At 47.4% G+C, this 16,462-nt stretch overlaps 1 protein-coding gene and 1 long non-coding RNA gene across 5 annotated transcripts in view; one reads left to right on the forward strand and one right to left on the reverse strand.

Annotated features, from left to right (window-relative positions):
- Positions 1–16,462, forward strand: part of LOC125774556 (uncharacterized) — a 177,701-nt gene that overhangs the window by 109,629 nt on the left and 51,610 nt on the right. The window lies entirely within an intron of this gene.
- The window catches only part of LOC125774559 (uncharacterized), a 36,370-nt gene that overhangs the window by 10,105 nt on the left and 9,803 nt on the right, over positions 1–16,462 (reverse strand). The window contains exons 3-4 of the long non-coding RNA XR_007421043.1: positions 11,832–11,915; positions 10,264–10,347 (exon numbers count right to left, since the gene is read on the reverse strand). This is a non-coding gene — a long non-coding RNA (uncharacterized LOC125774559). The remainder of the gene's footprint in view (positions 1–10,263; positions 10,348–11,831; positions 11,916–16,462) is intronic.

The raw sequence follows: 16,462 nt of genomic DNA on the forward strand, positions 1-16,462 counted from the left end.
CTTTAGCCAAGACACCTTAGCCGAGACACATTAGCCAAGACACCTTAGCCAAGACACCTTAGCCAAGACACCTTAGCCGAGACACATTAGCCAAGACACCTTAGCCAAGACACCTTAGCCAAGACACCTTAGCCAAGACACCTTAGCCAAGACACCTTAGCCAAGACACTTTAGCCGAGACACTTTAGTCAAGACACATTAGCCAAGACACCTTAGCCGAGACACATTAGCCAAGACACATTAGCCAAGACACATTAGCCAAGACACCTTAGCCAAGACACCTTAGCCAAGACACCTTAGCCAAGACACCTTAGCCAAGACACCTTAGCCGAGACACATTAGCCAAGACACCTAAGCCAAGACACTTTAGCCAAGACACATTAGCCAAGACACCTTAGCCAAGACACCTTAGCCAAGACACCTTAGCCAAGACACATTAGCCAAGACACCTTAGCCAAGACACCTTAGCCAAGACACCTTAGCCAAGACACCTTAGCCAAGACACTTTAGCCAAGACACCTTAGCCAAGACACCTTAGCCAAGACACATTAGCCAAGACACCTTAGCCGAGACACCTTAGCCAAGACACCTTAGCCAAGACACCTTAGCCAAGACACATTAGCCGAGACACTTTAGCCAAGACACCTTAGCCAAGACACCTTAGCCAAGACACATTAGCCAAGACACCTTAGCCAAGACACCTTAACCAAGACACATTAGCCAAGACACCTTAGCCAAGACACCTTAGCCAAGACACCTTAGCCGAGACACATTAGCCAAGACACCTTAGCCAAAACACCTTAGTCAAGACACCTTAGCCAAGACACATTAGCCAAGACACCTTAGCCAAGACACCTACGCCAAGACACCTTAGCCAAGACACCTTAGCCAAGACACCTTAGCCAAGACACATTAGCCAAGACACATTAGCCGAGACACATTAGCCAAGACACATTAGCCAAGACACATTAGCCAAGACACATTAGCCAAAACACATTAGCCAAGACACCTTAGCCAAGACACCTTAGCCAAGACACCTTAGCCAAGACACCTTAGCCGAGACACATTAGCCAAGACACTTTAGCCAAGACACCTTAGCCAAGACACCTTTGCCAAGACACTTTAGCCAAGACACATTAGCCGAGACACCTTAGCCAAGACACATTAGCCAAGACACCTTAGCCAAGACACCTTAGCCAAGACACCTTAGCCGAGACACATTAGCCAAGACACCTTAGCCAAGACACCTTAGCCAAGACACCTTAGCCAAGACACCTTAGCCGAGACACATTAGCTAAGACACTTTAGCCAAGACACCTTAGCCAAGACACATTAGCCAAGACACCTTAGCCAAGACACCTTAGCCAAGACACCTTAGCCAAGACACCTTAGCCAAGACACATTAGCCGAGACACATTAGCCAAGACACCTTAGCCAAGACACCTTAGCCAAGACACCTTAGCCAAGACACCTTAGCCAAGACACCTTAGCCGAGACACATTAGCCAAGACACTTTAGCCAAGACACCTTAGCCAAGACACCTTTGCCAAGACACTTTAGCCAAGACACATTAGCCGAGACACCTTAGCCAAGACACATTAGATAAGACACCTTAGCCAAGACACATTAGCCAAGACACCTTAGCCAAGACACCTTAGCCAAGACACCTTAGCCAAGACACCTTAGCCAAGACACTTTAGCCGAGACACCTTAGCCAAGACACCTTAGCCAAGACACCTTAGCCAAGACACCTTAGCCAAGACACATTAGCCAAGACACATTAGCCGAGGCACATAAGCCAAGACACCTTAGCCAAGACACCTTAGCCAAGACACCTTAGCCAAGACACAATAGCAAAGACACCTTAGCCGAGACACATTAGCCAAGACACCTTAGCCAAGACACCTTAGCCAAGACACCTTAGCCAAGACACATTAGCCAAGACACCTTAGCCAAGACACTTTAGCCAAGACGCATTAGCCAAGACACCTTAGCCGAGACACATTAGCCAAGACACCTTAGCCAAGACACCTTAGCCAAGACACCTTAGCCAAGACACCTTAGCCAAGACACATTAGCCAAGCCATCTTAGCCGAGACACCTTAACCAAGACACTTTAGCCAAGACACCTTAGCCGAGACACATTAGCCAAGACACCTTAGCCAAGACACCTTAGCCAAGACACCTTAGCCAAGACACTTTAGCCGAGACACATTAGCCAAGACACCTTAGCCAAGACACCTTAGCCAAGACACCTTAGCCAAGACACCTTAGCCAAGACACATTAGCCAAGACACCTTAGCCAAGACACCTTAGCCAAGACACATTAGCCAAGACACCTTAGCCAAGACACCTTAGCCAAGACACCTTAGCCAAGACACCTTAGCCAAAACACCTTAGCCAAGACACCTTAGCCAAGACACCTTAGCCAAGACACATTAGCCAAGACACCTTAGCCAAGACACATTAGCCAAGACACCTTAGCCAAGACACCTTAGCCGAGACACCTTAGCCAAGACACCTTAGCCAAGACACCTTAGCCAAGACACATTAGCCAAGCCATCTTAGCCGAGACACATTAGCCAAGACACTTTAGCCAAGACACCTTAGCCGAGACACATTAGCCAAGACACCTTAGCCAAGACACCTTAGCCAAGACACCTTAGCCAAGACACCTTAGCCAAGACACTTTAGCCGAGACACATTAGCCAAGACACCTTAGCCAAGACACCTTAGCCAAGACACCTTAGCCAAGACACCTTAGCCAAGACACTTTAGCCGAGACACATTAGCCAAGACACCTTAGCCAAGACACCTTAGCCAAGACACCTTAGCCAAGACACCTTAGCCAAGACACCTTAGCCAAGACACCTTAGCCAAGACACATTAGCCAAGACACATAAGCCAAGACACCTTAGCCAAGACACCTTAGCCAAGACACTTTAGCCAAGACACCTTAGCCGAGACACATTAGCCAAGACACTTTAGCCAAGACACCTTAGCCGAGACACATTAGCCAAGACACCTTAGCCAAGACACCTTAGCCAAGACACCTTAGCCAAGACACCTTAGCCAAGACACTTTAGCCAAGACACATTAGCCAAGACACCTTAGCCAAGACACCTTAGCCAAGACACCTTAGCCAAGACACCTTAGCCAAGACACTTAAGCCGAGACACATTAGCCAAGACACCTTAGCCAAGACACCTTAGCCAAGACACCTTAGCCAAGACACCTTAGCCACGACACATTAGCCAAGACACATTAGCCAAGACACATTAGCCAAGACACATTAGCCAAGACACATTAGCCAAGACACCTTAGCCACGACACATTAGCCAAGACACATTAGCCAAGACACATTAGCCAAGACACATTAGATAAGACACTTTAGCCAAGACACTTTAGCCAAGACACATTAGCCAAGACACCTTAGCCGAGACACATTAGCCGAGACACCTTAGCCAAGACACCTACGCCAAGACACCTTAGCCAAGACACCTTAGCCAAGACACATTAGCCAAGACACCTTAGCCAAGACACCTTAGCCAAGACACCTTAGCCAAGACACCTTAGCCAAAACACCTTAGCCAAGACACCTTAGCCAAGACACCTTAGCCAAGACACATTAGCCAAGACACCTTAGCCAAGACACCTTAGCCAAGACACCTTAGCCAAGACACTTTAGCCGAGACACATTAGCCAAGACACCTTAGCCAAGACACCTTAGCCAAGACACCTTAGCCAAGACACCTTAGCCAAGACACCTTAGCCAAGACACCTTAGCCACGACACATTAGCCAAGACACATTAGCCAAGACACATTAGCCAAGACACATTAGCCAAGACACATTAGCCAAGACACCTTAGCCACGACACATTAGCCAAGACACATTAGCCAAGACACATTAGCCAAGACACCTTAGCCAAGACACCTTAGCCAAGACACATTAGCCATGACACCTTAGCCAAGACACCTTAGCCGAGACACATTAGCCGAGACACCTTAGCCAAGACACCTACGCCAAGACACCTTAGCCAAGACACCTTAGCCAAGACACATTAGCCAAGACACCTTAGCCAAGACACCTTAGCCAAGACACCTTAGCCAAGACACCTTAGCCAAAACACCTTAGCCAAGACACCTTAGCCAAGACACCTTAGCCAAGACACATTAGCCAAGACACCTTAGCCAAGACACCTTAGCCAAGACACCTTAGCCAAGACACTTTAGCCGAGACACATTAGCCAAGACACCTTAGCCAAGACACCTTAGCCAAGACACCTTAGCCAAGACACCTTAGCCAAGACACCTTAGCCAAGACACCTTAGCCAAGACACATTAGCCAAGCCATCTTAGCCGAGACACATTAGCCAAGACACTTTAGCCAAGACACCTTAGCCGAGACACATTAGCCAAGACACCTTAGCCAAGACACCTTAGCCAAGGCACCTTAGCCAAGACACCTTAGCCAAGACACTTTAGCCGAGACACATTAGCCAAGACACCTTAGCCAAGACACCTTAGCCAAGACACCTTAGCCAAGACACCTTAGCCAAGACACTTTAGCCACGACACAATAGCCAAGACACCTTAGCCAAGACACCTTAGCCAAGACACCTTAGCCAAGACACCTTAGCCAAGACACCTTAGCCAAGACACTTTAGCCAAGACACCTTAGCCGAGACACATTAGCCAAGACACTTTAGCCAAGACACCTTAGCCGAGACACATTAGCCAAGACACCTTAGCCAAGACACCTTAGCCAAGACACCTTAGCCAAGACACCTTAGCCAAGACACTTTAGCCAAGACACATTAGCCAAGACACCTTAGCCAAGACACCTTAGCCAAGACACCTTAGCCAAGACACCTTAGCCAAGACACTTAAGCCGAGACACATTAGCCAAGACACCTTAGCCAAGACACCTTAGCCAAGACACCTTAGCCAAGACACCTTAGCCAAGACACCTTAGCCGAGACACATTAGCCAAGACACCTTAGCCAAGACACCTTAGCCAAGACACATTAGCTAAGACACCTTAGCCAAGACACCTTAGCCAAGACACATTAGCCAAGACACATTAGCCAAGACACCTTAGCCAAGACACCTTAGCCAAGACACATTAGCCATGACACCTTAGCCAAGACACCTTAGCCGAGACACCTTAGCCAAGACACATTAGCCAAGACACCTTAGCCAAGACACCTTAGCCAAGACACCTTAGCCAAAACACCTTAGCCAAGACACCTTAGCCAAGACACCTTAGCCAAGACACATTAGCCAAGACACCTAAGCCAAGACACCTTAGCCAAGACACCTTAGCCAAGACACCTTAGCCAAGACACCTTAGCCAAGACACCTTAGCCAAGACACCTTAGCCAAGACACCTTAGCCAAGACACATTAGCCGAGACACCTAAGCCAAGACACATTAGCCAAGACACATTAGCCAAGACACATTAGCCAAGACACATTAGCCAAGACACATTAGCCAAGACACATTAGCCAAGACACCTTAGCCAAGACACATTAGCCAAGACACCTTAGCCAAGACACCTTAGCCAAGACACCTTAGCCAAGACACATTAGCCAAGACACATTAGCCAAGACACATTAGCCAAGACACTTTAGCCGAGACACATTAGCCAAGACACATTAGCCAAGACACATTAGCCAAGACACATTAGCCAAGACACCTTAGCCAAGACACCTTAGCCAAGACACATTAGCCAAGACACATTAGCCAAGACGCTTTAGCCAAGACGCTTTAGCCAAGACACATTAGTCAAGACACCTTAGCCAAGACACATTAGCCGAGACACATTAGCCAAGACACATTAGCCACGACACATTAGCCAAGACACTTAAGCCAAGACACCTTAGCCAAGACACCTTAGCCAAGACACATTAGCCAAGACACATTAGCCAAGACACCTTAGCCACGACACATTAGCCAAGACACATTAGCCAAGACACCTTAGCCAAGACACATTAGCCAAGACACCTTAGCCAAGACACCTTAGCCAAGACACATTAGCCAAGACACATTAGCAAAGACACATTAGCCAAGACACCTTAGCCAAGACACCTTAGCCAAGACACCTTAGCCAAGACACCTTAGCCAAGACACATTAGCCAAGACACATTAGAAAAGACACATTAGCCAAGACACCTTAGCCAAGACACATTCGCCGAGACACCTTAGCCAAGACACCTTAGCCAAGACACGTTAGCCAAGACACCTTAGCCACGACACATTAGCCAAGACACATTAGCCAAGACACCTTAGCCAAGACACATTAGCCAAGACACCTTAGCCAAGACACCTTAGCCAAGACACATTAGCCAAGACACATTAGCAAAGACACATTAGCCAAGACACCTTAGCCAAGACACCTTAGCCAAGACACCTTAGCCAAGACACCTTAGCCAAGACACCTTAGCCGAGACACATTAGCCGAGACACATTAGAAAAGACACCTTAGCCACGACACATTAGCCAAGACACCTTAACCAAGACACATAAGCCAAGACACCTTAGCCACGACACATTAGCCAAGACACATAAGCCAAGACACCTTAGCCAAGACACCTTAGACAAGACACATTAGCCAAGACACCTTAGCCAAGACACATTAGCCGAGACACCTTAGCCAAGACACCTTAGCCAAGACACCTTAGCCAAGACACATTAGCCAAGACACATTAGCCAAGACGCTTTAGCCAAGACGCTTTAGCCAAGACACATTAGCCGAGACACCTTAGCCAAGACACCTTAGCCAAGACACATTAGCCAAGACACATTAGCCAAGACACCTTAGCCACGACACATTAGCCAAGACACATTAGCCAAGACACATTAGCCAAGACACATTAGCCAAGACACATTAGCCAAGACACCTTAGCCACGACACATTAGCCAAGACACATTAGCCAAGACACATTAGCCAAGACACATTAGATAAGACACTTTAGCCAAGACACTTTAGCCAAGACACATTAGCCAAGACACTTTAGCCAAGACACCTTAGCCAAGACGCTTTAGCCAAGACACATTAGCCAAGACACCTTAGCCAAGACACATTAGCCGAGACACCTTAGCCAAGACACCTTAGCCAAGACACCTTAGCCAAGACACATTAGCCAAGACACATTAGCCAAGACGCTTTAGCCAAGACGCTTTAGCCAAGACACATTAGCCAAGACACCTTAGCCAAGACACATTAGCCAAGACACCTTAGCCAAGACACCTTAGCCAAGACACCTTAGCCAAGACACATTAGCCAAGACACATTAGCCAAGACGCTTTAGCCAAGACGCGTTAGCCAAGACACATTAGCCAAGACACATTAGCCAAGCCACATTAGCCAAGACACCTTAGCCAAGACACCTTAGCCAAGACACATTAGCCAAGACACCTTAGCCAAGACACATTAGCCAAGACACATTAGCCAAGACACCTTAGCCAAGACACCTTAGCCGAGACACATTAGCCAAGACACCTTAGCCAAGACACCTTAGCCAAGACACCTTAGCCAAGACACATTAGCCAAGACACATTAGCCAAGACGCTTTAGCCAAGACGCTTTAGCCAAGACACATTAGTCAAGACACCTTAGCCAAGACACATTAGCCGAGACACATTAGCCAAGACACCTTAGCCAAGACACATTAGCCAAGACACATTAGCCAAGACACATTAGCCAAGACACCTTAGCCAAGACACATTAGCCAAGACACTTTAGCCAAGACACATTAGCCAAGACACCTTAGCCAAGACACCTTAGCCAAGACACATTAGAAAAGACACATTACCCAAGACACATTAGCCAAGACACCTTAGCCAAGACACATTAGCCAAGACACATTAGCCAAGACACATTAGCCACGACACATTAGCCAAGACACTTAAGCCAAGACACCTTAGCCAAGACACCTTAGCCAAGACCCATTAGCCAAGACACCTTAGCCGAGACACATTAGCCAAGACACCTTAGCCAAGACACCTTAGCCAAGACACATTAGTCAAGACACATTAGCCAAGACACCTTAGCCGAGACACATTAGCCAAGACACCTTAGCCAAGACACATTAGCCAAGACACATTAGCCAAAACACCTTAGCCAAGACACATTAGCCAAGACACATTAGCCAAGACACATTAGCCAAGACACATTAGCCAAGACACATTAGCCAAGACACCTTTGCCAAGACACATTAGCCAAGACACATTAGCCGAGACACATTAGCCAAGACACATTAGCCAAGACACATTAGCCAAGACACCTTAGCCAAGACACCTTAGCCAAGACACATTAGCCAAGACACATTAGCCAAGACACCTTAGCCAAGACACCTTAGCCAAGACACCTTAGCCAAGACACCTTAGCCAAGACACCTTAGCCGAGACACATTAGCCGAGACACATTAGAAAAGACACATTAGCCAAGACACCTTAGCCAAGACACATTAGCCGAGACACCTTAGCCAAGACACCTTAGCCAAGACACATTAGCCAAGACACATTAGCCAAGACACCTTAGCCACGACACATTAGCCAAGACACATTAGCCAAGACACCTTAGCCAAGACACATTAGCCAAGACACCTTAGCCAAGACACCTTAGCCAAGACACATTAGCCAAGACACATTAGCAAAGACACATTAGCCAAGACACCTTAGCCAAGACACCTTAGCCAAGACACCTTAGCCAAGACACCTTAGCCAAGACACCTTAGCCGAGACACATTAGCCGAGACACATTAGAAAAGACACCTTAGCCACGACACATTAGCCAAGACACATAAGCCAAGACACCTTAACCAAGACACATAAGCCAAGACACCTTAGCCACGACACATTAGCCAAGACACATAAGCCAAGACACCTTAGCCAAGACACCTTAGCCAAGACACATTAGCCAAGACACCTTAGCCAAGACACATTAGCCGAGACACCTTAGCCAAGACACCTTAGCCAAGACACCTTAGCCAAGACACATTAGCCAAGACACATTAGCCAAGACGCTTTAGCCAAGACGCTTTAGCCAAGACACATTAGCCGAGACACCTTAGCCAAGACACCTTAGCCAAGACACATTAGCCAAGACACATTAGCCAAGACACCTTAGCCAAGACGCTTTAGCCAAGACACATTAGCCAAGACACCTTAGCCAAGTCACATTAGCCAAGACACATTAGCAAAGACACATTAGCCAAGACACCTTAGCCAAGACACATAAGCCAAGACACCTTAGCCAAGACACCTTAGCCAAGACACATTAGCCAAGACACCTTAGCCAAGACACATTAGCCGAGACACCTTAGCCAAGACACCTTAGCCAAGACACCTTAGCCAAGACACATTAGCCAAGACACATTAGCCAAGACGCTTTAGCCAAGACGCTTTAGCCAAGACACATTAGCCAAGACACCTTAGCCACGACACATTAGCCAAGACACCTTAGCCAAGACACATTAGCCGAGACACCTTAGCCAAGACACCTTAGCCAAGACACATTAGCCAAGACACATTAGCCAAGACACCTTAGCCACGACACATTAGCCAAGACACATTAGCCAAGACACATTAGCCAAGACACATTAGCCAAGACACCTTAGCCAAGACACTTTAGCCAAGACACATTAGCCAAGACACTTTAGCCAAGACACCTTAGCCAAGACGCTTTAGCCAAGACACATTAGCCAAGACACCTTAGCCAAGTCACATTAGCCGAGACACCTTAGCCAAGACACCTTAGCCAAGACACCTTAGCCAAGACACATTAGCCAAGACACATTAGCCAAGACGCTTTAGCCAAGACGCTTTAGCCAAGACACATTAGCCAAGACACCTTAGCCAAGACACATTAGCCAAGACACCTTAGCCAAGACACCTTAGCCAAGACACCTTAGCCAAGACACATTAGCCAAGACACATTAGCCAAGACACATTAGCCAAGACACATTAGCCAAGACACTTTAGCCAAGACACATTAGCCAAGACACTTTAGCCAAGACACCTAAGCCAAGACGCTTTAGCCAAGACACATTAGCCAAGACACCTTAGCCAAGACACATTAGCCGAGACACCTTAGCGAAGACACCTTAGCCAAGACACCTTAGCCAAGACACCTTAGCCAAGACACATTAGCCAAGACACATTAGCCAAGACGCTTTAGCCAAGACGCTTTAGCCAAGTCGCTTTAGCCAAGACACATTAGCCAAGACACATTAGCCAAGACACATTAGCCAAGACACATTAGCCAAGACACCTTAGCCAAGACACCTCAGCCAAGACACTTTAGCCGAGACACATTAGCCAAGACACCTTAGCCAAGACACCTTAGCCAAGACACCTTAGCCGAGACACATTAGCCAAGACACCTTAGCCAAGACACCTTAGCCAAGACACCTTAGCCGAGACACATTAGCCGAGACACCTTAGCCAAGACACCTTAGCCAAGACACATTAGCCAAGACACCTTAGCCAAGACACCTTAGCCAAGACACTTTAGCCAAGACACATTAGCCAAGACACTTTAGCCAAGACACCTTAGCCAAGACGCTTTAGCCAAGACACATTAGCCAAGACACATAAGCCAAGACACATTAGCCAAGACACCTTAGCCGAGACACATTAGCCAAGACACCTTAGCCAAGACACATTAGCCAAGACACATTAGCCAAAACACCTTAGCCAAGACACATTAGCCAAGACACATTAGCCAAGACACATTAGCCAAGACACCTTAGCCAAGACACCTTAGCCAAGACACATTAGCCAAGACACCTTAGCCAAGACACCTTAGCCAAGACACCTTAGCCAAGACACATTAGCCAAGACACATTAGCCGAGACACATTAGAAAAGACACATTAGCCAAGACACCTTAGCCAAGACACATTAGCCGAGACACCTTAGCCAAGACACCTTAGCCAAGACACATTAGCCAAGACACATTAGCCGAGACACCTTAGCCAAGACACATTAGCCAAGACACATTAGCCAAGACACATTAGCCAAGAAACCTTAGCCACGACACCTTAGCCAAGACACATTAGCCAAGACACCTTAGCCAAGACACATTAGCCGAGACACCTTAGCCAAGACACCTTAGCCAAGACACCTTAGCCAAGACACATTAGCCGAGACACCTTAGCCAAGACACCTTAGCCAAGACACATTAGCCAAGACACATTAGCCAAGACACATTAGCCAAGAAACCTTAGCCACGACACCTTAGCCAAGACACATTAGCCAAGACACCTTAGCCAAGACACCTTAGCCAAGACACATTAGCCAAGACACCTCAGCCAAGACACCTTAGCCAAGACACATTAGCCACGACACCTTAGCCGAGACACATTAGCCGAGACACCTTAGCCAAGACACCTTAGCCAAGACACATTAGCCGAGACACCTTAGCCAAGACACCTTAGCCAAGACACATTAGCCGAGACACCTTAGCCAAGACACCTTAGCCAAGACACATTAGCCAAGACACATTAGCCAAGACACATTAGCCAAGAAACCTTAGCCACGACACCTTAGCCAAGACACATTAGCCAAGACACCTTAGCCAAGACACCTTAGCCAAGACACATTAGCCAAGACACCTCAGCCAAGACACCTCAGCCAAGACACCTTAGCCACGACACCTTAGCCGAGACACATTAGCCGAGACACCTTAGCCAAGACACCTTAGCCAAGACACATTAGCCGAGACACCTTAGCCAAGACACCTTAGCCAAGACACATTAGCCAAGACACATTAGCCAAGAAACCTTAGCCACGACACCTTAGCCAAGACACATTAGCCAAGACACCTTAGCCAAGACACCTTAGCCAAGACACCTTAGCCAAGACACCTCAGCCAAGACACTTTAGCCGAGACACATTAGCCAAGACACCTTAGCCAAGACACCTTAGCCAAGACACCTTAGCCGAAACACATTAGCCAAGACACCTTAGCCAAGACACCTTAGCCAAGACACCTTAGCCAAGACACCTTAGCCGAGACACATTAGCCGAGACACATAAGAAAAGACACCTTAGCCACGACACATTAGCCAAGACACATAAGCCAAGACACCTTAACCAAGACACATAAGCCTAGACACATTAGCCAAGAAACCTTAGCCACGACACCTTAGCCAAGACACATTAGCCAAGACACCTTAGCCAAGTTACCTTAGCCAAGACACCTTAGCCAAGACACCTCAGCCAAGACACTTTAGCCGAGACACATTAGCCAAGACACCTTAGCCAAGACACCTTAGCCAAGACACCTTAGCCAAGACACCTTAGCCAAGACACCTTAGCCGAGACACATTAGCCAAGACACATTAGCCAAGACACCTTAGCCAAGACACCTTAGCCAAGACACCTTAGCCAAGACACCTTAGCCAAGACACATTAGCCAAGACACATTAGAAAAGACACATTAGCCAAGACACCTTAGCCAAGACACATTCGCCGAGACACCTTAGCCAAGACACCTTAGCCAAGACACGTTAGCCAAGACACCTTAGCCACGACACATTAGCCAAGACACATTAGCCAAGACACCTTAGCCAAGACACATTAGCCAAGACACCTTAGCCAAGACACCTTAGCCAAGACACATTAGCCAAGACACATTAGCAAAGACACATTAGCCAAGACACCTTAGCCAAGACACCTTAGCCAAGACACCTTAGCCAAGACACCTTAGCCAAGACACCTTAGCCGAGACACATTAGCCGAGACACATTAGAAAAGACACCTTAGCCACGACACATTAGCCAAGACACCTTAACCAAGACACATAAGCCAAGACACCTTAGCCACGACACATTAGCCAAGACACATAAGCCAAGACACCTTAGCCAAGACACCTTAGACAAGACACATTAGCCAAGACACCTTAGCCAAGACACATTAGCCGAGACACCTTAGCCAAGACACCTTAGCCAAGACACCTTAGCCAAGACACATTAGCCAAGACACATTAGCCAAGACGCTTTAGCCAAGACGCTTTAGCCAAGACACATTAGCCGAGACACCTTAGCCAAGACACCTTAGCCAAGACACATTAGCCAAGACACATTAGCCAAGACACCTTAGCCACGACACATTAGCCAAGACACATTAGCCAAGACACATTAGCCAAGACACATTAGCCAAGACACATTAGCCAAGACACCTTAGCCACGACACATTAGCCAAGACACATTAGCCAAGACACATTAGCCAAGACACATTAGATAAGACACTTTAGCCAAGACACTTTAGCCAAGACACATTAGCCAAGACACTTTAGCCAAGACACCTTAGCCAAGACGCTTTAGCCAAGACACATTAGCCAAGACACCTTAGCCAAGACACATTAGCCGAGACACCTTAGCCAAGACACCTTAGCCAAGACACCTTAGCCAAGACACATTAGCCAAGACACATTAGCCAAGACGCTTTAGCCAAGACGCTTTAGCCAAGACACATTAGCCAAGACACCTTAGCCAAGACACATTAGCCAAGACACCTTAGCCAAGACACCTTAGCCAAGACACCTTAGCCAAGACACATTAGCCAAGACACATTAGCCAAGACGCTTTAGCCAAGACGCGTTAGCCAAGACACATTAGCCAAGACACATTAGCCAAGCCACATTAGCCAAGACACCTTAGCCAAGACACCTTAGCCAAGACACATTAGCCAAGACACCTTAGCCAAGACACATTAGCCAAGACACATTAGCCAAGACACCTTAGCCAAGACACCTTAGCCGAGACACATTAGCCAAGACACATTAGCCAAGACACCTTAGCCGAGACACCTTAGCCAAGACACATTAGCCAAGACACATTAGCAAAGACACATTAGCCAAGCCACATTAGCCAAGACATATTAGCAAAGACACATTAACCAAGACACATTAGCCAAGACACCTTAGCCAAGACACCTTAGCCACGACACATTAGCCAAGACACATAAGCCAAGACACCTTAGCCAAGACACCTTAGAAAAGACACATTAGCCAAGACACATTAGCCAAGACACATTAGCCAAGACACCTTAGCCAAGACACCTTAGCCAAGACACATTAGCCAAGACACCTTAGCCAAGACACATTAGCCAAGACACATTAGCCAAGACACCTTAGCCACGACACATTAGCCAAGACACATAAGCCAAGACACCTTAACAAAGACACATAAGCCAAGACACCTTAGCCACGACACATTAGCCAAGACACATAAGCCAAGACACCTTAGCCAAGACACCTTAGCCAAGACACATTAGCCAAGACACCTTAGCCAAGACACATTAGCCGAGACACCTTAGCCAAGACACCTTAGCCAAGACACCTTAGCCAAGACACATTAGCCAAGACACATTAGCCAAGACGCTTTAGCCAAGACGCTTTAGCCAAGACACATTAGCCAAGACACCTTAGCCACGACACATTAGCCAAGACACCTTAGTCAAGACACATTAGCCGAGACACCTTAGCCAAGACACCTTAGCCAAGACACATTAGCCAAGACACATTAGCCAAGACACCTTAGCCACGACACATTAGCCAAGACACATTAGCCAAGACACATTAGCCAAGACACATTAGCCAAGACACCTTAGCCAAGACACTTTAGCCAAGACACATTAGCCAAGACACCTTAGCCAAGACACCTTAGCCAAGACGCTTTAGCCAAGACACATTAGCCAAGACACCTTAGCCAAGTCACATTAGCCTAGACACCTTAGCCAAGACACCTTAGCCAAGACACCTTAGCCGAGACACATTAGCCAAGACACCTTAGCCAAGACACCTTAGCCAAGACACCTTAGCCAAGACACATTAGCCAAGACACCTCAGCCAAGACACCTTAGCCAAGACACCTTAGCCAAGACACCTTAGCCAAGACACCTTAGCCAAGACACCTTAGCCAAGACACATTAGCCAAGACACCTTAGCCAAGACACCTTAGCCAAGCACCTTAGCCAAGACACCTTAGCCAAGACACGTTAGCCAAGACACATTAGCCAAGACACCTTAGCCAAGACACCTTAGCCAAGACACATTAGCCAAGACACCTTAGCCGAGACACATTAGCCAAGACACAATAGCCAAGACACCTTAGCCAAGACACCTTAGCCAAGACACTTTAGCCGAGACACATTAGCCAAGACACCTTAGCCAAGACACCTTAGCCAAGACACCTTAGCCAAGACACCTTAGCCGAGATACATTAGCCAAGACACCTTAGCCAAGACACCTTAGCCAAGACACCTTAGCCAAGACACCTTAGCCAAGACACCTTAGCCAAGACACATTAGCCAAGACACATTAGCCAAGACACCTTAGCCAAGACACCTTAGCCAAGACACCTTAGCCAAGACGCTTTAGCCAAGACACCTTAGCCAAGACACCTTAGCCGAGATACATTAGCCAAGACACCTTAGCCAAGACACCTTAGCCAAGACACCTTAGCCAAGACACCTTAGCCAAGACACCTTAGCCAAGACACCTTAGCCAAGACACATTAGCCAAGACACATTAGCCAAGACACCTTAGCCAAGACACCTTAGCCAAGACACCTTAGCCAAAACACATTAGCCAAGACACCTTAGCCAAGACACATTAGCCAAGACACCTTAGCCAAGACACATTAGCCAAGACACCTTAGCCAAGACACATTAGCCAAGACACCTTAGCCAAGACACATTAGCCGAGACACCTTAGACAAGACACCTTAGCCAAGACACTTTAGCCAAGACACATTAGCCGAGACACATTAGCCAAGACACCTTAGCGAAGACACCTTAGCCAAGACACATTAGCCAAGACACCTTAGCCAAGACACATTAGCCAAAACACCTTAGCCAAGACACCTTAGCCAAGACACATTAGCCAAGACACATAAGCCGAGACACATTAGCCAAGACACATTAGCCAAGACACCTTAGCCAAGACACCTTAGCCAAGACACCTTAGCCAAGACACCTTAGCCAAGACACATTAGCCAAGACACATTAGCCAAGACACCTTAGCCAAGACACCTTAGCCAAGACACCTTAGCCAAAACACATTAGCCAAGACACCTTAGCCAAGACACATTAGCCAAGACACCTTAGCCAAGACACATTAGCCAAGACACCTTAGCCAAGACACATTAGCCAAGACACCTTAGCCAAGACACATTAGCCGAGACACCTTAGACAAGACACCTTAGCCAAGACACTTTAGCCAAGACACATTAGCCGAGACACATTAGCCAAGACACCTTAGCGAAGACACCTTAGCCAACACACCTTAGCCAAGACACCTTAGCCAAAACACATTAGCCAAGACACCTTAGCCAAGACACATTAGCCAAGACACCTTAGCCAAGACACATTAGCCAAGACACCTTAGCCAAGACACATTAGCCAAGACACCTTAGCCAAGACACATTAGCCGAGACACCTTAGACAAGAC

The sequence above is a fragment of the Anopheles funestus genome, unplaced genomic scaffold, assembly GCF_943734845.2.
Source record: "Anopheles funestus unplaced genomic scaffold, idAnoFuneDA-416_04 scaffold_30_ctg1, whole genome shotgun sequence".
NCBI classification, from domain to species: Eukaryota; Metazoa; Arthropoda; class Insecta; order Diptera; family Culicidae; genus Anopheles; species Anopheles funestus.